We start from the raw sequence: 27,430 nt of genomic DNA on the forward strand, positions 1-27,430 counted from the left end.
GTCAAACCATGCAAAACAGTAGCCTTCCGGACCAAAAACACTAGTTGGAGATGAAACCCAACATCGTCGAATTCAGTACAGAAGTGGTGGGTGGAACAGTTACCCCAGCAAACTGCTTAATGAATAGACCGGCACAAGTTCCTCCACTTTAACCGTCTCGAGTGAAGTGAACCCCCCGGAAAATCCAAGTGAGTCTAGCGACGTCTGCTCTAGGTACAGTGGGATCTTCCCTCCACCGTCACCTCGGTAGAATCCTAAAGATAATGGTCACTAGGGTTACCAACAGCAACAAATGCACCTGGGGGAACAGTCTACACTCCGACAGCACGCAAGGGCAGAGTATCAAGCTCAATTCCCTTGTCGGCTCCTTGACAATAATCCAAGGTTTACCGACAAGTGACCCCTGGCTCCTCGACAATGGTTAATCCGAGGTTTACCGTTTGTAATACGTGCGTGTCTAGCATCGTTCCCAATGAGGGAGGATTGATCCCCTCACTGGTTCGGACACGAGCTCATGCTTCTCCTTTAAGAGGAGCTTTCCCAGAGTACAAATGGAACAATTGGATTTATCCTACCACAAGATGAGTACTTGTTTGGTTTTGCTGTCTTGGAGAGTTAATTACTCTCTACTCCAAGACACTAGCCTGATCTATATTGGTGTTTCAGAGCCCTAGTAAATAAAAGTTACTAAGTTGATTTTACTTTAAGCGTTAATTTTATGGCTTTTTTAAGACAAAAGGTAGCGGAGATGAAACTGATGGTGTGTAGACTCGACCGAAATCCACTAAAAAGATGCACTTAGGATGATTTACACTAATTTTTCCTTTTTCAATGAATTTCCTAGCTAAGAGAGTTGGAGAATGCAAATTCGAAATAAAAACAACTTTCTTGGCAATGAAAACAAAGAAACAAACTCTTTTTCTTTTCAAAACATACAACACATGACCACTATTCACTTCACAAAAATTCCTTTTTCTTTCAAAGACATAAATGCTACCAAAGCAAACTTTCCTTCAAAAGATATTTTTGTATTTTTTCCTAATTAATAAAGCATGTAAAACTTACTTTAACAAAAATCAAAGTTAAAAAAAAGCTATGGAAATCAAATCAAATCAACTTCACTCAAAAGCAAATCTAAGAGAAATAAATATAAAAGTAAATCTAACGAGTCAAAAGCTTACTAAAGATGATTCCTGGATGTTTTACTCAGTCAAAATGTAACTAAGGACTAGTTAATGCAGAACCAAAAACCAGTCAAAACAAAAATCAAAATCTTTTTGTTCTTTTCTCAAGAATAAAATCCAAAGTTCAAAGGACAAACTTTTTCGAGATTCGCAAAGAGAAGACACAAAGGTAGGTCTCTCACAAGGGTGATTTCTATGATAGGCCCGACTCCTAAGAGGACTGAACAAAACCAAGGAGATCCAAAGTTCGACAACCTCTAACGCCAAAGTCACTACAGGACCAGTTAAAAATCAAACCCTAAGGCAAAATCCCTATGAATTTCACTAAAACCCTCGACACTGATGAAACAAGCTTAGGTGAAGATTTATGGTAGAAAACTAATGGATCTGGGCAGAAAAACAAATTAAAAACAAAAAGTAAAAGGTAAAAAAGAAGGAAAATGAAATTTTCTTAGTTTTGACAGGGGTACGCAGGCGACCTGTTTACACAGGTGCGGGTACGCTCTGTGCACAAAGCGACAGTGCGTACAGGTACACACTGTGCTCAACTCAGAGGGTGTGTACTTCGAGCAAAACAAAGAAAAACTAAAATCTAATTTAACCCTAAGCTAGCCCACCCAAACACACAGTCAGACAACCAAAAACCAGAAAACAAATAACTTTTCTCAGATCAAAAGTTCATACAATGGAAAAAACATTCACATTAATGGATTCCCCAGCGGAGTCGCCATTTTGTCATGCGGAAAGAGTCGTTAGTGTGGACACAACCGACCTCCCTAGAAGCAAAAGCTTTCTAGTGACAAACAAGACAAATAAAGCTACCTTTCTCTAAACATGCATTGCAAATACAAGTAATCAGGGGATCTTTAACATACCTTTAGTCCAACGCTTTGTAGTAGTCTAGCCTCACCGATTCGGATGAGCTCCTCCTTCTCTTCGAAACCTGCATCAAGCCAAAAGATTAAATAGCACCTGATAAACTCATAAAACAATACATATCTATCATATAGACCAAGGAGTATATGAAACAAACCATGAGAATAACAATCTGTTGAGAAAAATAAGTTCATTTGCATTAAAAGGTAACAAAAGGAACCATTACAACCTGAGCCTTGGTGTTGTGCAAGTCCCTCCTAGGGTCCAGCAAGAGTTTTCCTTTACTTTGATCAGCTCACCCACTCTCAAATAAGGCTAGGAAAGGATGGGAATCTCTCCTCTCAAGCTTTACAAGGGAGTCCTAATTCCTAGCAGCATCTACCCTTAGGAATGTTCAGCTTTCAACCTCTCCTCCCTTTGGCCCAATGCCTATATTTATAGTGCTCTAGAGGAAGTTATTCAGGTCCACCATCAATGGGATAAGCCCCTCTTTGGATGGGATAGCTCCCTCTTGATGGATAAGTTCCTCTTTGGTAGGGATACATGAACCATCTGGAGGCACTTCATACACGTCAAACAAGCTTCTAGAAGGCTCTAGAAATGACCACAAGTAACTTTTTTGGAGTGAAACTTGCGCCTTTTGACCTTTACAGGAGTACACACCCATTGCTTTACATACAGAGCGTACAAGTATGCAGGTATTGTGAACTTGGAGTGCGTACACGCAGGTAAGGCTAAGAGAAACTGCGTACCCAGAGATATATAGATTTTTAATGACTTTCTCTCTTTCTTGAAGTTTGACATGGAGATCAGAGGTATGAGGCTTGCCAAGGAGGATAGTATGACAGTTGATGGAGCCATACTAACTGTAAGTAGTCAAGGTGACAAATTTTAGTGTAACAAACTCCCCTAGTCCTATTCACATTCTACATTATATAGATCTTTGGCCAAAGGCAAAAATATATCATTCAACCGATTACATAACAAAACGCAAAATTTAGCTTTTAGGCCTTTAAAACTAGACAGTTAGCAAAACTGGCCATAGTCAATCTCCAACTTTCGTTCTTCACAGATTCGATCTCGACTGCCTTTGGATCAATCTTGTTGTCGTGGTTGAAGCTGCTCAAAATAAGGCGATTCGATCTCGGTTTCCTTTGGATCGATCTTGATGTCGTGGTTGAAGATGCTGAAAACGAGGCAGTGATCAAGGAGGTTCAGATCTGCTGCAAGGATTTGTTGTGTTGGCAATGGTGCAAGATCTGATCCTACACTAGGATCAGTGATCACGGTAAGTACTCTAACTACCAAATAAACAATGGAGATATCGATAAGTTACAAAGAGTGATTAAAAGTATGAAATCATGTAATAAATGATTAATTAATGCTAAGTTAAATTAAAAGTATAAAAAATAAAGTTTATATGAAATATGTCACCGTGCTTGGACTGGTGCAAGATGAGAGTGTATAAAATAGGTAAAACAACGGTAAATGGTTATGATTTTGGAATGGGAAAATGGTAAAAAGAGAGAAAATTAGGGGGCTAACATCCTCCCATCCCTAAGCTATTGTGTGTCCTCACACAACTCTTTACCTTTACAAAAAACCTTCAAAACTTTGAGTATTCCAGCTCAATCTTGCTCTGGCATACTGACATCAGCTTGCAATGTTTCAAACTTCTTCTTTATGATGTTCTTTAGTTTCTTTGTCACCTTTTTAAGTCGGTTGAAACATTGCACAACTCGGTACTTCCAAACTCTAACTTCTCTTTTATTTTTCTGGATCTCCGCAGTTAATTCTTCTTTACTCTGTTCTTTATCCTCCTCTGATTTAACTATGAGCTATTCTAAGTTCTACACTTGAAGCTTTAGTTCAACTACCTGAGCAACAGGAGTTACCAAATCTTCTTCTTTTCCTGTCTCGACAAGGGTTGTGTCTTCCTCAGGGACCTCAATATCCCTCATGGTTACATTAGGAAATTCTTCTTCTTCTAGTTCTTCTTCTTGTACTGGTGCAGAAGGAGATTCAACGCCCTGTAGATAGGGATCCAACTGTCCACCATCCCTTCCATCTTATCACCCATTCATTCCACTGAAATAGCGTGGATGCATGACATCTTTGAGATAATGTCGAATTGGTACTTGCGGCGGCGTTTTAATGGCTAGGTGAGGTAAGTTATTATGAGTGAAGGATATTTAAGATTATGGCGGAAAGGGGCAATTATATCCAAGCAATGGTTAAACACTTCCACACTCCTTCATAATTCAAAAAAATAACTTAGCATTCATTAAAAAATGATCATGATTCTTAACTTCAAAACACCTTGTACTTTAAATAATTTTCTCCTAGTTAATATGATAGCAGAAGTACTCATCGACTAAGTGAAAGGAATTCTTATAAACTTTCATGACGACCACTTTCCTATGATGTATGCTATGAAAAGAACAAATTGTACTATGTTTCTGACAAGGTGCATGCTTGCACCGCTTAAACTATGTTATTCTACTGGTACCATTCTGCTTGCATTATTATATAGGATGACATGCTTGCACTAGTGCAAGCATAATATCTGAAAAATAGAACAGGGAATTTAAGTAAAATATAGGCTGGACTTCCAACATGGCTTCCTCAATTTATATTGGAAATTTTCTTCGCCCTTTCTTAATGCTTCAGGGCATATCCTTTTGCTATTTATGTGTGAGATCCTACAATGAATTCATGAGGGAACAAAGAAGTGGGAAAAGGGAAATTTCTGAATGGGAAGGAATTATGTTACAGGGATTCCAGGAATAGTACCACAAGAGGGGATAAACAAAAGTGGGATAGGGAAAAAATTCAAGGGTAAAGTGGGGTTTTTATGAAACAAACAGGGTAAATTCAGAAGAATATGGGAAGGTTAATAACTCTAGGATTGAAGAAGAAACTGAGGGAATATTACGAAAGTGGAATATGAAGAAATGCAGAAAATTTTCTGGAAGGTCTGCCTTCACTTGTGCAAGGAAAAAATAACTACAGCGAAAATTAAGCGTTACTTGAATAAAATTATCCATGATAATTACCCCAATTGTATAAAGGATGGTTCTGCTGAACTTGATTTTACTTGGTGGTCGCTAGCATATCTAAAGATCAAGAAACATTTTCTTTTTATTAGAAATTTTTTATCTTCCTGCCAGCAAGCTAGTTTTCAAGTTGATCCTTCTGCAATCATGTCAGCGAACTGATTTTTATAATTACAGGAAATGGTTTTTTTTCTTTAATTAAAAAAAAAAAAAATTGTATTATTTTTTTTTATTTTTTTAAGAAGAAGAAGAATTCATGTTTTCAAAAGGTTGGTATTACCATTCACCACTACCATCCCGAATTGTTGTTGGACTTGTTGTGTAAAATCTTTCCTGGCAAGTGCCTGAAAATACTTCTTTAATCTATGTCCATTTACCAAGAATACTGAATTTTGTCCATCAATAGTTTTAACTTCTATTGCTCCATTCTCGAATACTCGGATCACTTCATAAGGTCCCATCCAACGTGTATGGAATTTCCTTTAAAATTTTAAATGTAGAAGCATAAAGGAGCACCCAATCACCTAGTTGGAATTGCTTTTTTTTAATAGACTTGTCATGCCACCTTTTGCATTGTTGTTGAATTAGCATGTTCTGTTGAACAACATCCCTATGAAATTCATCTAACTCATTTAATTGGAGAATACATTGTTCTTGTGCTTCAGAGAGATCTAGTCCTAATTGAACTACAGTTCTGAAAGTTTTGATCTAGAATTCAATTGGTAACAGAACCTGTTTGCCATATACCAGCTCATATGGTGTATGTCTTGTGCTATTTCTCCAAGTGGTTCTGTATGCCCACAAACCTTCTGGTAATCTTTCAGCCCAATATTTCCGATGCATATTTACTATCTTTGTAAGAGTGGACTCGATCACTTTGTTTGTGGATTCCACTTGGCCATTTTCTGGCGAGTGATACGGCGTGGATTTCTTGTCGTGGATCTTGTATTGTTCCATCACAACCTGTACCAAATTAGAAATAAACTGCAGACCATTGTCAGAAACAATTTCTGTAGGCACACCAAATCTAGTAAAGATTTTAGTAAAAAGAAAATCCACAACAACTTTTTCTGTAGCAAAGGAAACAACTTTAGCTTCTACCCATTTTATAACAAAATCTGTACAAACCAAAATATGCTTTTTACTTAATGACATTGATTTATTGGCCCTATAAAATCAATAGCCCATTTTTCAAACGGCTCAATCATAACTTGGGGGCATAAAGGCATTTCATTGGTTTGATTAGGCTGGCCCATTCATTGACAACTATCACATTGCCTCACATACTGTTTGGCATCCTTAAACAAGGAAGGCCAAAAGTAACCAATCACACAATACTTTATATGCAGTCTGCTTATTAGTGCAGTGGCCTCCACAAGGTTCATCATGAGTAGATTTCAATATGTCAAACACTTCCTCCTCTCTTACACACCTACAGATAATCAGGTCTGGACCAGTGTAAAAGAGATCTCCTTGAATCTAGGAGTATGCAGCACTTTTCTGAATAATATTCCGCTTTTCACGAGCGGACAAGTGGGGTAGTGTTTTCCCAGTAACCAAGTAATTAGAAATGTTAGTAAACCATGGAGAATCTGTTGACAGAGAAGAAAGATGTTCATCCGGAAAATCATCATTAACAAGAGTTGCTTCACCAGGATTTTCATATCTAGAAAGAAAATCTGCTACAACATTAGATTTTCCTGGTCTATCAACAATATTAATATTAAATTACTACAAAATAGTAACCACCTAGTCACTCTACGACTAGTCAATGGCTTGTACATCAAATATTTAATCGTGGAATGATCAGTATGTACAAATACTTCATATCTTTAATATAGTGTCTGAACTTATTAATTGCAAAAATTATAGTTAAAAACTCTTTCTCTTTAACTGTATAATTTAATTCAACAAAAGACAAATTCTTACTAATATAATAAATAGCATAGGATTGTTTATTTTCCTCTTGTCCTAAAGCTGCGCCAATAGCCAAATCTGAAGCATCAGAGGAAATGTGAAAAGGCAGGGACCAGTTAAGACCTCTCAAAACTAGTGCATGTACGAACTTTTCCTTCAATGTTTCAAAAGACTATTGGCAAGCTGTGGTCCAAGAAAATTCACTATCCTTAGCTAGAAGTCGGAAAAGAGGGGCAGCTATCTTAGAAAAATTTTCAGTGAATCTTCTATAGTAACCAGCATGTCCTAAAAAACCTCTTACTTCCCTTTGAGTTTTGGGTGCAGGAAGATGCAGAATGATTTCAATCTTTGCTGGATCAACTTGGATACCTTTACTAGAAATTAAATGGCCAAGTACCACTCCCGCTTTGCACATTAATCTACATTTCTTGTCACTCAAGGTGATATGGACTTCCTAACAATGAATAAGTACCTTCTCTAGATTTTTGAGAGCTTCCTGAAAAGAATCACCAAACACAGAAAAGTTATCCATATAAATTTCTACAAATTCTAGATCAGTAAAAATGGCTAGGACTGCCCTTTAAAAGGTAGCCAGGGCATTACATAAACCGAAGGGAAGCACTCTATAAGAAAATGTACCCGATGGACATGTAAAAGTAGTTTTATCCTGATCTTCGGGTGCAATCTATATCTGGTTATAGCCACTGAAGCCATCCGAAAAGGAAAATTATTTCTTTCCTACAAGGGTATCAAGCACCTGGTCAATGAAATGGAGAGGGAAATAATCTTTGAGAGTGGATTTGTTTAATTCTTAATAATCAATATAAATACACCATCTTCCATCTTTATTAGGTACTAGAACTAATGGAGAGACCCACTGACTGTCGGAAATAGGATAAATAAAACCGGACATCCAAGAGTTTATGCACTTCTTCCTTCACAATATCTCTTAGAACTAGATTCATTCGCCTTTGGGGTTGTCAGACAGGTCAGGTTCCTTCTTGAATATAGATATGATGTGTACAAGTTTCAGGAGGAATACCCTTCATATCTTCATAGCCCCAAGCAAAGGCACTAGGATGGTTTTGCAACAATTTCACAAGTTGCTCCTGCTGAGATGAGTCCAAATCTAAACTAAAATGCAAGGATTTTCCAGGGATAATCTCAACAAGAGTAGTATCAGACTCAGGATTACTTAAGCGAGTGGTCAAATGCAGTGGTATAGAAGAATGAGAATCATGATTATCTTGAAAATCTAGGCTGAAAACCTAGCTCAATGGCTCAAAATTGGGCATAGTGTCTAGATTATTCAGGAAATCTTGAATCTCATCTTCTTGTGAAGACCCAGTATAATGATGGATAAGGGAAATGGGCTAAGTCTCCTCATCACTGCTTTGATCCAACCATAGAGTATCTCGAAGGTCCTGAATGGATTTGGCAGGGGGTATAAGGTAACTTTCTTCCTAGAATCTTCATGCGAATTAAACATATCACTGGAATGACATCCAATATATGCATCGGCTGCAGCAACCCATGGTCGACCCAAGATCAATGGATGTCCTCCTACTGGGTTCTTTGGCTGAAGCACATTGAAATCCACAGGATATTCCAAAGAATCTAATGAGATGATCACATCATCCAATACTCTTTCTGGTTTAATTTTAGATCTATCTGCTAATTCAAGCACATTGGAAGTAGGGCGAAGATGAGATAACCGAAGTTGATCCATGGTTTTCTTAGTCATGACGTTAATGGCTGCCCCCAGGTCTATAAGAACGTTAGAGACAAGGACATTACCAATCTGAACTAAGACAACAGGGTTTCTGGGATCAGTATATTTTTCCATAGACACACATCCTGTCATCAACTCTGTTGCCCTACCAACAAATTGAATGGTTTGGGGTTCCAATCTCCTCCTCCTGGGTTTCTTGAGACAAAGTTCCTTAATAATATTGGTACAAATGGGGATCTCCTTGATGGCTTGAAGCAAAGGTATCTTAATGAAAAGATTCTGAAGCTCTGATGCGAAGCTAGTCTTAGAAATAGGTTCACTTCTTTCCATTACTAGCCTCTCTGGGAAGGGAGGCTGGTTGGAAGAATATGGCAAGGATTCAAAGGGTAAGGGCTGCTTAGTGACAGCTTTTGGAGAATGGTTAGGAGTTTCCTCTTCTCCTTTTTCCTCAACAATCACTCTAGGTTGCTTATGATTTTCTGATGTTATAGTCCTTCTCGATCTTAATTTAATATCATGAACCCTAATTGGAATAGACTGGTACTCGAATGGTAAAGGTGGGTTTGTTACATAGATCATTTGCATTGCTTTATTATTGTTAGGATTGGGCATAGGTTGAGCAGGCAACTGAGGAGGTCGAAAAGGCAGAGGTAAAGGCAATGGTGGAGTAGACTGACTCAGAAGTTGAGGCATTGAATAAGGTGTATGCGTAGATGGATATGACTGCATAGATGGCTGGTAGGAATATGGAGAATGAGTTGGCCCTCTCCAACCTTATTTCCATGGTTGAGAAGGTTTCCCATGCTAATATTGATTCCCATACTACCTCTGCTGATTAGTGTTAGGATAAGAATATGCATGTGAATTATAACCAAAATAGTGTGGAGAAAATTCAGGAGCCATACCTACACCTACCTGAGGCCAATTCCTTCTTGCTCCCATAGCATACAAGTATTCAGCTTCAGGCTGCCCCCTGTAAATACAGCTTTAAGTCTTGGTATAAAGGGACAATTTTCTGTGACATGGTCTTCTACACAAATAGCACACTTATTAGTTTCTTTCAAATTAAGAGGACAATCTTTAGGGGGATACTTGTCTCTACATTTAGGATAGAAAATACATAATGACTCTTATTCCTTCATGATTTTTTGCTGAAATTTTAAAGAGTCCAACTGTTTGGTAACAATATTCATTATATCATTTTTCATGTTTTCCATTTTATTTTCTAGTCCAATAATCATAACATCAGTAGATTCAGTTTTTCTATTTCTATTTCGAGTTCCTCTACCAGATCTATACTGATTTCTTGAAAATTTCCTGCATAATTCACAAATTTGTTCAAAAGTTTGCTCAGAAATATCACCTTGTCCTAATAGATTTAAAATATTTCTAGCATTATCAGTAAGTCCTCTTAAGAACAAGGTTCTAATAGTGTTGGGATCAAGCTTAAGTTTCGACTTTGTAAAATATACAGAAATCTTTCTAGGTAATCTTCAAGAGTTTCACCATCATCCTGTATGATTGTAAAAATCTCATCTTGCATGTCTCGAGTTTTGCAATATTCTTGATATTTAGACAAAAACACTCTCTTCAACTCATCCCAAGAGGTTATAGTGTTTCCTCCTAACCCCATAAACCATCGTAGAGATGAGTCCTTGAGAGTATCAGGAAATAATCTTAACTGCTGAGCGTCAGTTGAATAAGCATAACTTCTACACAGAATATCAAACTCGAACAGAAAAGAGTCAGGATCTTCATGAACATTACCATGGAAATGAGGGAGAGATGATGGTGGAATATTCTTCATTTGCACCAGAGTATCAGGGTCCACAATTGGAAACACAAAAGTGGATTGTTCTCTTCTTACTTGGTTTTCAACAGTCCCTTCCACATGATCTTCATGGTCCACCATTGTTTCCCTTTTGCTTTAACCACTCTCAACAGGTTGAACCACACCTGAGTTGTTGTCACCAGAATCTAGATGTACTGTTCCTGCGTGATGGGTTTGAATTGGATTTGGCTTCCTGCTTACAGAAGGAGACCCAATATGAGAATTGTTTTTAGAATTCTTTCGGCCCTTAGTGGGCTTCAAACCCTTACCTTTTCTAGGCATTCATTTCAAAAAAGAAAGAAAAATAACAAACAACTTCTAATAAAAATGTTGTCATAAATCAATTAACACCAGTAAAATTCCTTCAAAGAAGCTTTTTCAAACAATACTATAAAAATAAAGGAAAAATTACCTCTATTGTATAATCAAAAAATTCTTACCAAATCAAATCACCCCCCCGGTAATGGCGCCAAAATGTTGGGTACAGGAATTACACTTAAGCAAACTCCTCAACACTTAATTTTTCAACCTGGGGGATTCGTAAACTCAGAGACAAAGCACAAGAAATTCCAGAGATGGTATGAATCTTTCTAATATAAATCCCTACTTTCTTTAAAGAAAATATTGCAAAATCAAATTAAAAATAGAAAAAGGAAACTTGAACCATCAAAATAATCTAAGACTGGAACAAGGAAGAATGCATTTGCAAGAGGGAATTAATGATCAAGGGAAATCACTCTAGCTAATTATTGTTTAACTATTGAGTGTGTGATTTTTCTTTAGCAAAGACACTTAGCAGTTGCATCATATGGACCCTTAAACCTTCTCCTTGAGAGATTTCCTTCTTGCACTAATCTGTCCTGTACTATCGCAGTTTGTTGGCACTAGTGCAGGAACAGAGATTTATGTAGAAGGTATAAATGGTGTCTTTACTAGAGGCTTTTTACTTCTTGCAAGGGCTTGAACATTTTCAGGTTCAAAGCACTCAGATCCCGTGGCAAGAAACTAGTTCTTGCACTGTATCAGTGCTTCGAGCATTTAGCATTTAATTCTTAAAATGAGTGCTTAATTATTGCAAGTGCTATTATACTATTAAATCAAACTGCACACGTAAAAAGTGAATGTTTTTGATCTTGACATAGTGTAGGAATAAAGAAACAATCCATATACATTTATCCTGCCATAAGCATTTAATTAAAGAAATAAGATTGCCAGAAGTAGACTAAGAAGGCTTGCTGCATCACACCAACGTGCACTAGTGCAGGTTCATTTCTCCTGCCTGGACCAGGTGGAAAAAACCAATCAAACAGAATTGCAGAAAGGAGATATCACACCAACGTGCACTGGCACAGGGTTATTTCTCCTTCTTGGACCAGGTGGAGGAAAACCAATCTGAAATCAAGTGCAGGAAAGGAAATTTATCTACTTCACACTATGGATCCACTTTCACTCAAATAGGAATGCATGTGCTTAAAATTAAATCACACTTGACAATGTAAACACAAATTGCAGGAAACAGGAAATGGGGTAAATGTGTCGGGTTGGCTGGACCCTAGCCAACCAGCGCGTTTCCCCTTTAAATAAAAATGTTTCTCAGTGATTTAATCAATTCATCTGCTCAAATACATAAATGTGATTTGTGAAACATGAGGCAAAGATCCCTTTTATTAATTCACTCGGGCAACTACATACATTAATACATCGTCCAGCCCAGATTCGGGCGATAACAAAATACAGCAACCTATTACCACCTCTCTGGCTATGTCTATGTTCTATCCAAAAACTCCCCTAGTCCTATTCACATTCTAGATTATATAGATCTTTGGCCAAAGGCCAAAATAGATCATTCAACCGATTACATAACCAAACGTAGAATTTAGCTTTTCGACCTTTAAAATTAGACAGTTAGTAAAACTAGCCGTAGCCAATCTCTAGCTTTTGTTCTTCACAGATTTGATCTCAGATGCCTTTGGATAAATCTTGCTATCGTGGTTGAAGTTTCTCAAAACAAGGTGATTTGATCTCCGCTGCCTTTGGATCGATCTTGTTGTCGTGGTTGAAGCTGATCAAAACGAGGCGATGATCAAGGAGGTTCAGATCTGCTGCAAGGATTTGTTGTGCTAGCAACGGTGCAAGATTCGATCTTGCACTAGGATCAGTGGTCACAGTAAGTACTCTAACTACCAAATAAACATTGGAGATATAGATAAGTTACAAAGAGTGATTAAAAGTAAGAAATCATGTAATAAATGATTAATTAATGCTATGTTAAATTAAAAGTATGAAAAATAAAGTTTATATGAAATATGTCACCGTGCTTGGACTGGTGCAAGATGTGGGTGTATAAAAGAGGTGAAACAACAATAAATGGCTATGATTTTGGAATGGGAAAATGGAAAAAAGAGAGCAAATTAGGGGGCAAACAGTCCCATGCTGATGAGGAGATTGACGGAGGTAACCACAGACCAAGCTTTTAGTTTGGTAGCTAGCCCTACCAAACCAGAGAGGGCTCTCTCTATGAAATCACAACCAAGAGATGACTAGAATGTAAAGGATTTTAGGCTAGATAGCTAGGCTCAGGTGGGTTTTGGAAAATTTAGGCTCATCATGTTTGCTTGATGACCCCACCTCCATGGGTTGTACTAACATGGTTTGGTGTTGGCTTGGTGAACTAGTTATATGCATTTTCAAGGCTGCCTCAATGAAGGTGTCCCATGTCATGTTATTCTCTTTCAACTGATGGAGTACTATAACCTTTATTAGGATATGGTGAAAGAGGTTGGGATAATGCACTTTTCCTTTCAATTGCACCCTTTTAGACATTTTGGTTAGGCTCCTATACAAGTAGTTGGACAAATTTAGAGACTTGGCAGTTGTAAAGTGCATGAGTAGTATTATGTGGTATTGATATAGCCTAGAAAATCTGCCCTCACATGTGAAGAAATTCATGACAGCCTTCATCAATGGTGCATATCTCTCCAACAAGTATTTGAATGGGAAAACATGTGAGTGAGCTCCTTTGTATTGTGATTTCAAGTAGGGTTTGTACTCTTCTAGGTCTAGGTTCATGCCTTTGAACCAATTTTCACCATGGTTTGGTATCCATGTAGCTTGAGAGATGGCATCCACTAAAACATGAAATTAGTCCCTGCAATGGTGATCTTCTCTTCCTTCAAGGTGAGGGCAAACATACCCGTGAGATTCTCATGGTAACCTACTTCCTACACTCTTTGACAAAACCCTAAACAATTGACATCTTCAAAGCATTTCCTGACAAATGGGGAGGAGGTTATTTCATTGCAATTAGAGGGCTCAAACCTCAATATCTTTCCCCCCTCAATATCTTTAGACCAAAAGAATTTTTGCTATTATAGCTAGGTGCCTTTGGGCTAGGCCTAAAGCCACAAATAAGATACTTTTGGTCTATTTATAGGTTATTGTGAGACATGAGAAGGATTGAGGGTGGGGTATAAAGGAAACATAATGTTTTAGTAAGGCTTTAATTGTACTCAATAAATTATGGAAAACTTTCGAGGGAAAAGGTATTTGGTAATAGGTTATTAAAGAGAAATATATAAAAAATAGACATCTTAAGGAATGGATTAAAGAGGCGGCTCCAAAGAAGAAAGTGGAACCTTATATATGGAGAAGAATGATGAGAAACAAATATTGGTGGCGAGGACAAGTATTGCAGCAATAATGCTGCAACTCCTGTGCTGCTTACTTTACTCTTATCAACCCGGTAGTTTGTAACAAACTTGGAAGCGACAGTGTTGTATGCACAAGTACTAATTCTTACTGCAGGTTGTCACTTGGTCAGCCAGTGCAAGATCACTAGGAGCTCAAGCCAACTTCTATGGATTCTAGAATATGCTCTATATGTGATGAAAGGAGAGAAAGACTACTCTACAGATACTATTCTAACTGCAGAAAGGAGAAAGTCTAAAATGTAAAGAAAAACTAGTAAACCCAAATTAACCAACTAATCCAAATTTTGCAGAAAGCACTATGAAAACCATTAAAAGAATAACATTACCTACTTGTTGGGCGATTTAGTTGTCTGCTAAATCCCTGTCATTAATTTATCAATCGGGGAATCGTAAACTTAGAAGCAAACCAATATATATGGGATCTTAGATGAAACAGGTGTAAGAAGTTTGTTTAGAATGGAAATGCATATTACAAATCTAAACTATCAGATCTATTCTATGAAAGCATAAAAAATAATGTTTGATCAATGGATATTCTACTTTAGAAGATATAGAAGAGTCTCTTGTTCAAGAGTCCTGGTTGTCCTTCTACCATCTTTCTATAATAACATTTCCAAACACCTAAGAAAGCAGGAAAGAAAGCATGTAAATGAAAGCAAGTAAATATTGTTTTCAGTTCAATTCTTAATGGAGAAGAGTCTCCTAACTTAGGAGGACTTGATTTCTCTAGATACTGAAAGGGAATCAATATTCATGTAAATTTAATCTAGGAAATCATAAGAGAAAGTAAATCTTATTTCAATTTAATCTAGCTCATGAAGAAGGGACTCCTAACTTAGGAGTTCCTGGTTTTCCTTCTCACATCAAAACTAGCTATTGAAAGGAGATCAACCTTCACACAAAAAAACATGGCCATATCATGAATTCATATTGAAATCATCTACAATTATTTACAACAAAGAAATAAGATGAACATTAGAATTGAAATTAGTATATTCACAACATTATTCTACAACAAAGTGTACTTATCTCAGTATGGGGATCCTTCCATTCCTCAAGAGCACAATGAACAATTATCACACCTTAAGAATCAAACAACACTCATAACTCATGATTTGTAGAAAATGGTATTATTCATGTGAATGAACATAAATCTAATGCTAATGAATAACTGATAATTGTTTTCTCTCCCTCCTCCTCCTTCATTACATGATTTGGAGGTGCTCCTCTTATTTATACATGAATTAGGGATATCTACTCAATAAATGTAGATCCTTGAATATCTACTAGACCCACACTTGTCTCAACTTATCCCTAAATACTAGATACAAATCCCATGACACATCAAAATCTCCATGATCTTTCTCCTTGGAATATGGTCCACCTCTTGAGTTGAAATTCGAATTTGATATTGGGAGGCCACATAAGGGTGCCTTGGAAGCTTCCAATGATCTACACTTGTCATCAAACTCAAGCCACTTTTAGGTATAAGCAAATACATGTCATTTCTCTAACTTCTAATCATAAATTCACTCTAAATACATGAAATTAATAACTTTGGAAAATGAGAATATAAACTCATATGGTAATGGAAATATAGGGTTATGTAATGATAATATGGTGAAATGAGATGAGAAAATGAGGATAAAAGGTGAAAATGGAGTGAAAATTAAGGTTAATTTGGAGGCCCAACACTACTCAAGTAAGTCAAAAACATATAACTAAGCTATTCATGGAAGTAAATGAGAAAAAAACATCTTTTTGCATTTTTATGTATTTTTATGTGAATTTGACATATGTAATTTATTGTTTGTGAATGTGGCAGCGAATAGGTGGCATTGGAGGGTGGTTTTGGGACTTTAGAGGATGTAGGATGGTGTGGATGGGTCCTAGGAGGTCTCAGGTGGCATTTTGGAGGCTTTTCCCATACTCAACCTTCAAAAGAAAGCCTACAGGAAAATCTACAGGAGGACACACGAAATCTAGAGGAGGAAAAACAACATTCTACAGGAGGCCTACAGGAGGAGGCCCAGAGCAGTTTCACTATTTTGAGGGTGTGAGAGTGGGTGGACCAAGTGGATGAAGGTTGGAATGAGGTGTTAGTGTGCATAGGGTCTAGCAAGAATCATCAGGAGAGAGAAAGATGATTGGATTTGCTCAAGGAGAGAGGAAGAAATTCTATGGAAAATGCAGGAAACTATGGTAGAATTGAGGGGAGACTTGGGTGACCTATAGGGCATGGATTAGATGGAGGATGGAATGGCTGATAGGCTAGCCTGCTGCTAGAATATAGCTGCTAAAGGAATTGACAGTCAACCAACAAGATCAAATAAGCAATGAAATGGGTGCATCTAGAAAAACAAAGTTTTGCATCAAACTAGTCTAAACTATGATCTATGAAAGTAAATGCTGAGAAATGCTACAAGAAAGGAAAGAATTAAAGAATACTATTGTAAATAAATAAGTCAGCATGATGAAGAAGTTATGAAGCAAAGAAAAACTAGACTATTAACCAACTAAAAAGCTGCAAACACTAGAAGTCCTATGAATGAGGAAAATCTGTGTTTTTGGGGCAGCAAGAGGGTCTTTGCCTCAAATCATGGTCCAAAAGGGAGGAAGAGAGGCCAAGGCACTATTTCTATCCTTTTGAATCTTTTCTTTATCACTACTTAACCTTCTATAGAATGCACAAATGGAAGAGAACTACTGAATCATCAAAAGCAACTTATTCTTAACCATAAAAGAAATTCAGCTATCAGCAACCTAATCCACAAACTGAAATAAACCATACAAATACAACTAAAGAGGAGTTTGGCTACTTGTATTGATCCCTAACCCAAGAGCTTCATCCCTCTGAGGTAACTCAGTGCTAGCTCAAAAAGGATTCCATCGTTATTATCAAAACAGTAACAAGATTACATGACACTGTCACAAAATAATAAGCTAGAAGTTGGAGCAGAGTTTACATAAGAAAAAATACAACAAAAATCCCACCCTAGTGAGGCCCTAGGCCTCTCTACTTATAAAAATGAAGCTACCAACATCTTCCTTAAAATCAGTGAGGCTTGGCTCCCAAAACTCGAGATAATCATCAGTCATCCTCCACTTTCTCGGCTGCCTTCTAGAGCATGACTTGGCTGCTTGTACTCCAAGCTGAATGAAGGGGAATTCGAAGTGAGGAGTAATAAATGAGGGGGATTCCCTCATATAAGTCCTCTCCTTTGTCCACTTCGAGTTATTGCTACCATTTGTCCACTGGATCCTTGACTTTGATCTCAAAATTCATCAATAATCTGCATTAAACACATGTTAGACCACATGGCATCATAACTAACTCAACTCACTCCATAAGCATAAATATAATCAGAAAATCATATTAAGCTAAGAGAATGGTTGATTTGACTAGGTTAGGAGGTAAAATGAGCCCATATAATTACCCATTTATGAGGCTCATCATCACCTCCTACTGAAAGTGTTGCTCATCCTTTGAGAAACTTAGTCCATCTCGTCATCTTTTATGGCGCTGGTGGCCTCCCTAGCATCCCAAGACTCTGATGGGGTCTCCTCTTCCTTGTCATAGAATCATGCCTTCCTTTCTATCTCTTCCCACTACTCCTCCTCTTCTTCTTCTCTTCTACCTTCCAGCATGCCTAGTAGAAGTGGGGGACTCAATTTGAGGCCAATCCAATTGACCTTCAGCCTCTTCATGGAGCGCTTGTACATCGGCACTCTTCTTAATGCCTCCTTCATCCTCATGGGGGAATGATATTCCTTGATTTGCAAACTATGTGGTAAGGTGTTCCATCTCCTCATGCATGCATGCACACAATCATCTCCAAGTGGCCTTTGCATATCCTCAAATGTGTGCAATGGCTTGTGCCTAATCACTTATATATCTAGGGGAAATCTGAGGATTATTAGCAAGCAGGTTGTGTGTTCTGATGAGTGCCATGGGATCTGATGGCTTATCTTTGGTCATTAATGGCTCATTCTTCTCTTTTATCATCAATATTCTTATTTCTGCTACCCTTAACTCTTCATGGTTCATCCATGAGGTCATAGCCATTAGTTGCAGGTCCCCTAGCCTGGCATTGGGGTCCCACACATTCATGTCTATGAGGGCCATGTTATGTAGGTAGAATTCTACCATCTTTGCCTTATCCTATGATGTGCTTTGGTACACAGGTCCATAAACTGCCTGTAATCTCAGAAATGCATTGCGCCTCTTTGTGCCAAAGTCTTTATCTAAAATTGCAACCATTGGTCCTTGAGATATAGACCATAGTATTTTTCTGGTGTTCTACATTGCAATGCCTCCATGGATAAGATGGCCATGCATGCCAACTGGGTCTCTTTCTCTTGCAGTCGCCTCCTTAACAATGTTCAGCCTCAAAGTGGCTCCTTGTAATTGCTTCTATGTGTCTGATAGCACTCAACTCTCTGCCCATTTTTCTAAGTTTATTTTCTATATGGCCAATATCCTCAACTCCCTTGGATTTGGCTATTTGCATCCACCTATGTGTTCTTATTCTTTCTTTATCTAATTCAAAGAATAGTGGAATTGCAAATTTTTGTAGAATTATCCTTCCTCCCTCAAGAAGATTGTAGTAGGAGGCAAGACTAGGCTGGGGATCAGGTTCTTGTAGCTCTGTCTCTTGCTCCTTTACATGTGGCTATCCTTCCATTTCTTTCTCAAGCTTTTGGGCCTCCTGTAGTTTCGACAGTGTCTCCCGTAGAACTGTCTGAGCCTCCCGTAGGATTGTTTTTGGGTCCTATAGTTCTACCTTCTTTTTCCATGTGGGAGATCTAGGAGTCCCCATTTCATATGTGGTAGGTGTCTTGGAAGGGTATTATTTTCCCTGGGCAGAGGGTGAATCTTAAATTGTAATTAGCACTTTTGAAGAGGGTTGAGGTTTCCCTATTTTGATTCTTGTGCTCTTCCTAGCCCTCAAATACATGGAGGCTTGCATTTTCCTCTTTTGTTTTGGCTTGATTGGTGTACTGAGGGCAGTGAGGGTAGCTGCTACCTCTCTTTCCAGAGTCTCAAGGGACACTTCTCCTTGTTCTGTCTTTTCTGCCTCTTTCTCTCCTCCTTCTATCTCTTTTTCTGTCTCTGTTTGCTCTATTTCTTCCTGCTCTATTTCTTCAGCTTCCTCCTCCTGTATCTTAGTTTCTTCCTCCTTCCCTTCTTGTTCTTATAAGTCACTAGTTGCTTCACCTTCTCCCCCTTGTTGCTCTTCCTCCTCACTACCAGTAGGACTGCTATCATAGGTTAGGGTCTTTATGTCATCCTCGACTGTCATGTTTCAAAAGATTTCCCATCCTATAGGGAGTGTAAATGTATGGAGGGATTCTTCCACTAAAATTTTGAATAACCCATGGTGAGCTAGCTAGTCTGAATTCCCTGCTTTTACTTTAGTGCTGGATTCAATGAGGGACTGTAGGAGGAAGTAGGGGATCCTGAGCTTTTGAGGGGCTGGAGTGTCCATGCCATACTTTAATTTATGAAGGATTCTAAAGTGGTAACCATAGACAATGTTGTACCTCCCCTCACAGGAAATATATTTTATTATTTGGTAGCTGACCTCATCCCAAGGATATGGTATGCTAGCCCTTCTAATGCCATTTTTATCCTCTACAGGGGTTTCATTTTTTAGAAAAAGTTTTTCTTAGCAGCTTGGCCAATTGGTTTCTCATCCTTGCTCCAAGGTAGCCCAAGAGGAAGGGTAGTGACACTACTAATAAATTCAGGGGTTATCTCCATGGAAATACCTCTAAAGGTGACAGTGGCATGTGTTCTGGTGTGAGGGACCAAAGAGTGGGAAAATTCTTGGGAAATTTCCTCATCAAACCCTCGGAATTTCTCAAAAAAGTTCATCCAATTTGCTCTTGTGAATATGTCCACCACTTGGGGATGTGCATGGAGCCTGGAGGAGTTGGTGGGCTCCTTCCTCATAAATCCTCCTATCATTTTGTTTATACTTTTTTGGAACCAAATGTGGATATGGAGACAACATTTTTTGGAGAAAAACAAAGAAACAGAGGAGACTGTGTTGTTTTAGAAAAAAACAGAAATTGTTTTTATGTATTTCCTCCTTCTAAAGGCTTTATTTTCTCCTCAAATTTAAACCACTTCTTACATATATTGATATTCAATGGGGGCATGCATGGAACCTACTTCCTCAGACCGAAAATTGTGATAAAACTTGTGTTTTCTCCTTTCAAAACAACTCACTGCCCCTCCTATAGAAGCCTGTTGTCCCTCCTATAGAATTCCTGTAGGTGCTCCTGTAGAACCTATAATTTCTCCTGTAGAAAATGTCGAGAGCGGGAATATGGGAGAGATCAATGGAGAGCAATGGTTACGAGGCTGTGGAGGCACAAGGAGACTATTGTAGCTAAGTTTCGAGGAGAGAATAAAGGAAAAGGTGGTGAGAGTGCTCGCGGAGGAGTACTTATTGCCCTTTATGGATATTTCCGGTGATGGAGGGTGAGCTGGAAAAGTATACATTGGCCATTTTCGGACCATTGGTCCCCACCTACCTTGTCATCATGGTACCTCCCCATAATCATCCCTCATGATTGCATCAAAGTTCACACTTACTCCACTACCTATCCTTGACATCTTTCTTGAGTTAACTGTGCACACGTGTGGGTGACATCTTGGATGAGTGTAGTCAACTAGATGAAGGTGGCCAAGTTAACTAGCCACCCTTCCCTCGTTCAACCTCAACCATCTCGTTGCTTTTGCATTCCTTCTAATTACACAAATGCAAAAAAGGAGTGGGTTAGTTACTTACCTGAGATCCAAATGTATTTGTTGTGAGGTGCTATGTTTCTCTCTCCCTGTTGCATGCCTTTGTTTCTTTTGATGCATGTTGTCTGCTTGTTGATGTGTGGTTGTGCCTTGTTCAAGTTCTTCTTTAGATGGATCTGAGCTTCAGGTGTCTTCTTCAACCTTCATGTTTGCACTCTCTTGCTGCTGATGCTGGATTTTAATGGGATCAGCTGCTACAAGAATTCCTACAGGAGCTCTTGTAGTGGCTTCTCCCCTTGAAACTTCAGCTTCTTTCTATGCTTGGAGATGTGAGGATGATGCCAGAGATGTAGATAGAGATCGAGAGGTAATAGGTAGGCTTCATGTGAGATGGATGGTGTTGTTTCCTTTCTTATTTTTTTGTTTTTTCTTTTCCTGAAAAACTTTTTTCTGTGTTTTTCTTGGACAGGAAGAAGAATGATGCTTTGGGTGTGATGCAAGCTTGGAAATGATGGCAAGGAGGTTTGAAGACTGTAGGAGGATTTATAGATTCCTCATGAAGCTTCCCTGTCCCTCAAACTGCCTTTTATATCCATTTATGGCTCTCTGTAATTCCAACAGGAGCCTCCTTGTAGAAAACATAGAGCCTCCTGTAGAAACCACAGTTCTTGAAAAATAAGCACAGTGAGGTGAAAGAAATGCCAAGAATGATGGAGAAAGGTGTGGAAAGGTAAGATAGGTGTTGGTGTTGTTTTCAGGGCTCCCTTGGCACCTTATTTTGCTTCCTGTAGTCCTCCTACAAACCTACAATGCAACTGAAAATTCATTTTTCTTTTTCTATTTTTTCATTTTTTTTTTTTGAAAACAACTAGGGCGTGTCAAGGAGGTTTTCACCCTAATTGCCTGCCCTGGGCACCTCCAAGGGAAGTTTTCACCCAAGGACCTTATTTTTCTCTCTTTTTTTTTCTTTTTTTTTGACATCATTGGGCCGCCTCAGAAGAGTTTTCAACCCAATGATGGGACTCAAGCGCCTCATGGAGGTTTTCACTTGAGTCCTTATTTTTTAGTTTTTTCTTTTTCTTCAATGAGTGGGTGAAGTGGAGGCTAAGACATGCTCCACTACCATCACTGTCTTATTCAAATCTTCAGTGAACTCTCGCTTGGAGAGGGATTTCTTGTAGACTTTCAACCAGTGTCCATTGACAAGCATGGGGATGGCTTCATCATAAATGGTTTTGATCAAAACTGAACCATTATCATTGCATTTATCCACAGTGTAGGGTCCTAGCCATCTTGTCCTTAGCTTGCCCTTGAAATATTTGTATCTTGAATCATATAGTAGTGCCCAATCTCCCTCTTGGAATTTCTTCTCCTTGATATTTTTGTCATGCCGTATATTTCTCTGAAGCTGAACTACCTCTGTATGGAGAAGGGCCTCCATTCTGTGTTCATCCAATCCATTGAGCTGAAGTAATCTTTCTTTCTATGCATGGTTGAGGTCTAGGTCCAACTGAGCTGCCATCCTAAGGGTATTGAATTCAAATTATATTGACAACAAAGCCTTCTTCCCATAGACCAGCTCATAGGGTGTGAACCCTGTACTGGTCTTCCAAGTTGTGTTGTAGGCCCAAGTGGCCTCAACTAATCTATCCGCCCAGTCTTTTCTACTACCGCTCACTACCTTTGTCAAGATCCCTTGAAATGCTCTGTTAGTGACCTCCACCTACCCATTGGCTTGTGGATGGTAAGGGGTCGAAGTCCTGTGCTTGATTCTATGATGTGTGAGCAGGTCTTCAATCAAATTGGAAGTAAATTGACTACCTTGATCTATGACCAACTCTCTTGGATGCTCGAACTTGTAGAATATGTTCTCTCTAAAAAAATCAGCTACTTTTTCCTCTGTCACTGCTTTGATTTCTTTTGTCTCTACCCACTTTGTCAGGTAATTGGTGCACACAATGATGTATTCCTTCTGCTTTGAAGGAGGGCTGATAAGCCCCACAAAGTCCATGCCCCACTTCTCAAATGGCTCAAAGGTCACTTGAGGTTGCATGGCCATCTCATCCTTTGGAGTAGGTTTCCCCATCCTCTGACACTGATCACACTGGCTGGTATGTTTCCTCACATCCTGATGAAGAGTGGGCCAGTAGTAGCCTGCTTGCAGTATCTTGAAGGCAGTTCTTTTTGCTGCAAAATGACCCCGACAAGGCCCATCATGACAGGTCAGGAGGATGTCAAAGACTTCCTCCTCCCTAACACATCTTCTCAAGATTTGATCTGGGCCAAGTTTGAAGAGATTGCCCCCAATCTAGGTGAAAGGGGCACTTTTCCTTACTATCTTGCTCTTCTCTTTTGAGGACAGGTTTGGTGGGAACTGTGCTGAAACCAAGTAGTTTGCTATATCAAAAAACCATGGAGAGAGTACTGAGATAGCAAACAGATTTTCATTTTGCATTTGGTCATCCACCATTCCTTCTTCACCTGTAGGAAAATTTACTCTAGACAAAAAGTCAGCAACAACATTTTCTTTACCTGGCTTATCAAATAATGGTCAAATGAAACTGCCGCAATAAAAGCCACCATCTAATAATGCGAGCATTTACATCTAGTTTTTTCATTAAATATCTAATTGCAGCATGATCAATGTGCAAAAAGGTTTGATAGAATGTGATATAATGTCTGAATTTGTTTAAAGAATGCACGACAGCTAGGAGTTCCTTCTCAGTCATTGTATAGTTTAACTCTGCCTTTGACAAGTTTTTGCTTATAAAGTATATGGCATAAGGTAACTTTTCATCAATTTGTCCCAAGGCTGTTCCTATTGCTTTGTTTGAGGCATCTGTGTGAATGTGGAAAGGTAGGGCCCAGTTTGGGCCTCTCAGAATTGGGGCAGTCATGAGCTTACTCTTCAAGGTATGTAGGGCTTCTTGATAGTTTTCTAACCATATGAACTCGACATCTTTACCTAAGGGGCCAAACAAAGGAGAGGCTATCTTGTTGAAATCTTTAATGAATCTCTGTTAATACCCAACTAAGCCTAGGAAACTTCTAACATCTCTCACTTTTTGAGGAGGTGGGACCCTTTGGATGATGGCAATTTTGTTGGGGTCCACCTGCAATCCTTGTTGAGATATTGCATGACCTAGCACGGTCCCTTCAGTCATCAAAAATTCATATTTTTATGGACTGAGGGACAGGTTCATCTCAATACACTTGTATATAACTTTTACTAGGTTAGATAAAGCTTCCTGAAAGTCAGAGCCATAAGGAGTAAAGTCATCCATGTATATCTCTACCGCATCATGAACTAATTCAGAAAATATACTCAGTACTGCTCTTTGGAAAGTGGCTGGAGCGTTACAGAAACCAAAAGGAAGGACCTAGTATGTAAAGGTACCCCAAGGACAAATGAAAGTGGTATTATCTTGGTCTTCCGAGCTAATTTGAATCTGATTGTACCCGCTAAACCCATCTAGGAAGAGAAAAACTTTTTTCCTACCAGACTGTCTAACACTTGATCTATGAAAGGTAAAGGAAAATGGTCCTTTTTAGTGGCTTTGTTCAATTCCTTATAGTTGACACAGATTCTCCACTTACCATTTTTCTTTGGCACTAGCACCAAAGGAGAGACCCATTCACTGTCAGAGATGGGATAGATGAATCTTGCATCAAGCAATTTCTGCAATTCTTCCTTAACAATATCTTTAAGCGTTGGATTTATCCTCCTTTGTGGTTGTCTGACTAGCTTGCAACCCTCCTTGATGTATATATGATGAGTACATACTGAAGGGTGTACTCCCTTCATTTACTTATAACTCCAGGTGAAGGCATCTAGGTGTTTTCTCAGCAGGCTACACAATTCCTTCTCCTGGGAAGTGGATAGGGATGGATTGAATTTCAAGGTTCTTTTTGGGCTGAACTCTATATTCTTAACATGGAGAGAAGTGGAATCACCCACATAGAGATCAGTTGAGGGGTTTTTTTGGGTTTCTCTTACTATGTCCTCTAACGGTGATACACTAGGAGGTGGATTCTGAATCATATTTTCAATCATATCATCCTCATCTTGAGGTTACCCCCCATGGCGATTTCTAATGAACAAAGAGGTGCAGAACAGACTTCATCCTCATCTTCCTCCTCCAACCAGAGAGGTAGATCATGTTCTAACAAGGGTTGGGCAGGAGGCTATAGGATTAACTGCTTGGACATATGCCCATTCTTTATGGTCATGTTCCTAGCTCGACAGTTGATGTAGGCATCAGTAGTAGCCAACCAGGGCCTTCCCAAAATGAGAGGATACCCAGTGAGCTTTGCCTTTGGCTATAGAACTAAGAAATCAATAGGTTACTCCCAAGAATCAATGGAGACCATCACATCTTCCACAATCCCCTCAGGGGTCACGGTGGAGCGGTCTACTAGCTGTAGCACAGTCATGGTCTTCCTCAAGGAGCCCTGGAGGTTGAGTTTGAGCATTATGTCCTTTGTCATCACATTAATGGCAGCTCCTAGACCAATCAAGGTGTGTGGGATCATGGTGCCATTAATGTGGACATCAACTACTGGGCTTCTAGGGTCCAGATATTTTGGACAGATTACCTACCCCAACATCAGGTTGGACAATTGCCCTATGACAATGATGGTTGGGGCATCTCTCTTGCGCCTTCCTAGATGCCTAAATCACTTCTCTTTGATGAACCTATTGTAGATAGGCACATCTTTTATGGCTTGGAGAAGTGGTATCTTCACATATAAATGTTTCAATTCTCCAAGGAGTTCAGTTTCTTCCGGGGTAGGCTGGACTGTCACGAATAGTCTCTCAGGAAAGGGTGGAATTGCTTTAGGTTCACTTTCCTCTTTATCTTCCTCAACCTTCCTGGGTGGAGGCTGGCTATCTGGGAGAAATTTCGCAGATCACAATTTAATTTCCTAAATCTCCATAGCATAAGTTGGGCATGATGGTTCCCCACTATACACTTGTTGAGCCTGTTTGTTTTTCAGGTTTGGATTCGACTGGGTAGGGATTTGGGGTTGTTTTGGTGGAGAAGGAGGTAACGGTTGTGGTTGGGCAGGTGGTGGAGGCAAAAGAGTGGGAAAAGAGTTGTATTGGGGCCTCCACCCCTGATGAGGCGCATTCCACTGAGGTGGTGGCTGAGCATAGGATTGAAATGAATGGTTGGCTAGTTGGACATGATATTGAGATGTGAAGGACCAAGGAGGAGGCATGGACCAGGAAGGATGAGCAGGGGGGCCCCAAGAAGGTATGGAAGTGACTTGGTTGGGGTTGTAGTATGCTTGAGATGTCCCTTGCATCCCCTGCTGGTATGGTCTAGGTCCATGCGGCCTTCTTTGGTTTATGTAATAGAACTATTCAGTGACTCCCTCGGCCCCTTGATATACATCTTTAAGTCCGGGTAAGGAAGGGCACTTATCTGTAGAATGATTTTCTTCACAGACTGAACAAACCTCTATAGAGTTCAATGGGCATTCATTCCCAGGATGCCTCTTGGTGCATCTAGGGAAAAAAATGGCCAAAGCCCTCTCTGCTCCTCTTGTTTCCTTTTGATATGCAAGGTATCCATTTGCATGGCAAGAGTCTGCAGCATCTCACTCTTGAAGTCTTCTAGCATGTTTCCAATTTCTCCTTTAATGGATGAGTTAGAGGAAGAGGCACTAGCTATGGGTTGACTCCCCCTACCTTTCTTTCTAGCTGCTCTAGAATGGTTTCTAAAAACAGTCTTTGTGTCCAAATACGACAGTTGGTAGATGCCTCCCGCGGCCAGTAGACGGAGGGTGTCTAAAAGATTTTCCTGAATTCCCCTGAGCAGGACCAGCTTCAGAGACTTAGGGTCAAGTGTACACCCGGCCCTTTTGTAACTAAGCTGGAACCTCTCCTTATAGTCTTCCAAGGACTCATCACTTCCTATAGTCATTTAGAAAATTTCTTCTTTAGTATCCTTTGACCTACAATAGTCTCAATACTTGTTGTTAAAGGCTTGCTACATCTGAGCCCAAGTTGTGATGCTATTGCTAGGTAATCCCATGAACCAGAGCAATGTTGCATCCTTGAGAGTAGAAGGGAACAGTTTCAACTTTTCTCATCTTCTGCATAGTCATACGTTCGATAGATAACAACAAAGTCAAACAAAAAGGTGTTAGGATCTTCTGTAGTCAGACCATGGAAATGAGGTAGGGTAGAAGGGCTTATATTCTTCATTTTGATGTCCCCATTGGTCTCCCAAATGGGAAAGGTACCCTTTATCCTTTCCCAATTCCCCCTAGCATTTCTGTTTTTAGCAATTGGCTCCAAAGGAATGTTTTCTTCTTCTTCTTCCCCTATAGGTTCTTCAAATATGTCTGGTTGTTCACC

Source organism: Pinus tabuliformis, chromosome Q, assembly GCF_031772625.1.
Source record: "Pinus tabuliformis cultivar Carrire ecotype Pingquan chromosome Q, CPIR1, whole genome shotgun sequence".
In the NCBI taxonomy this organism is placed as follows: Eukaryota; Viridiplantae; Streptophyta; class Pinopsida; order Pinales; family Pinaceae; genus Pinus; species Pinus tabuliformis.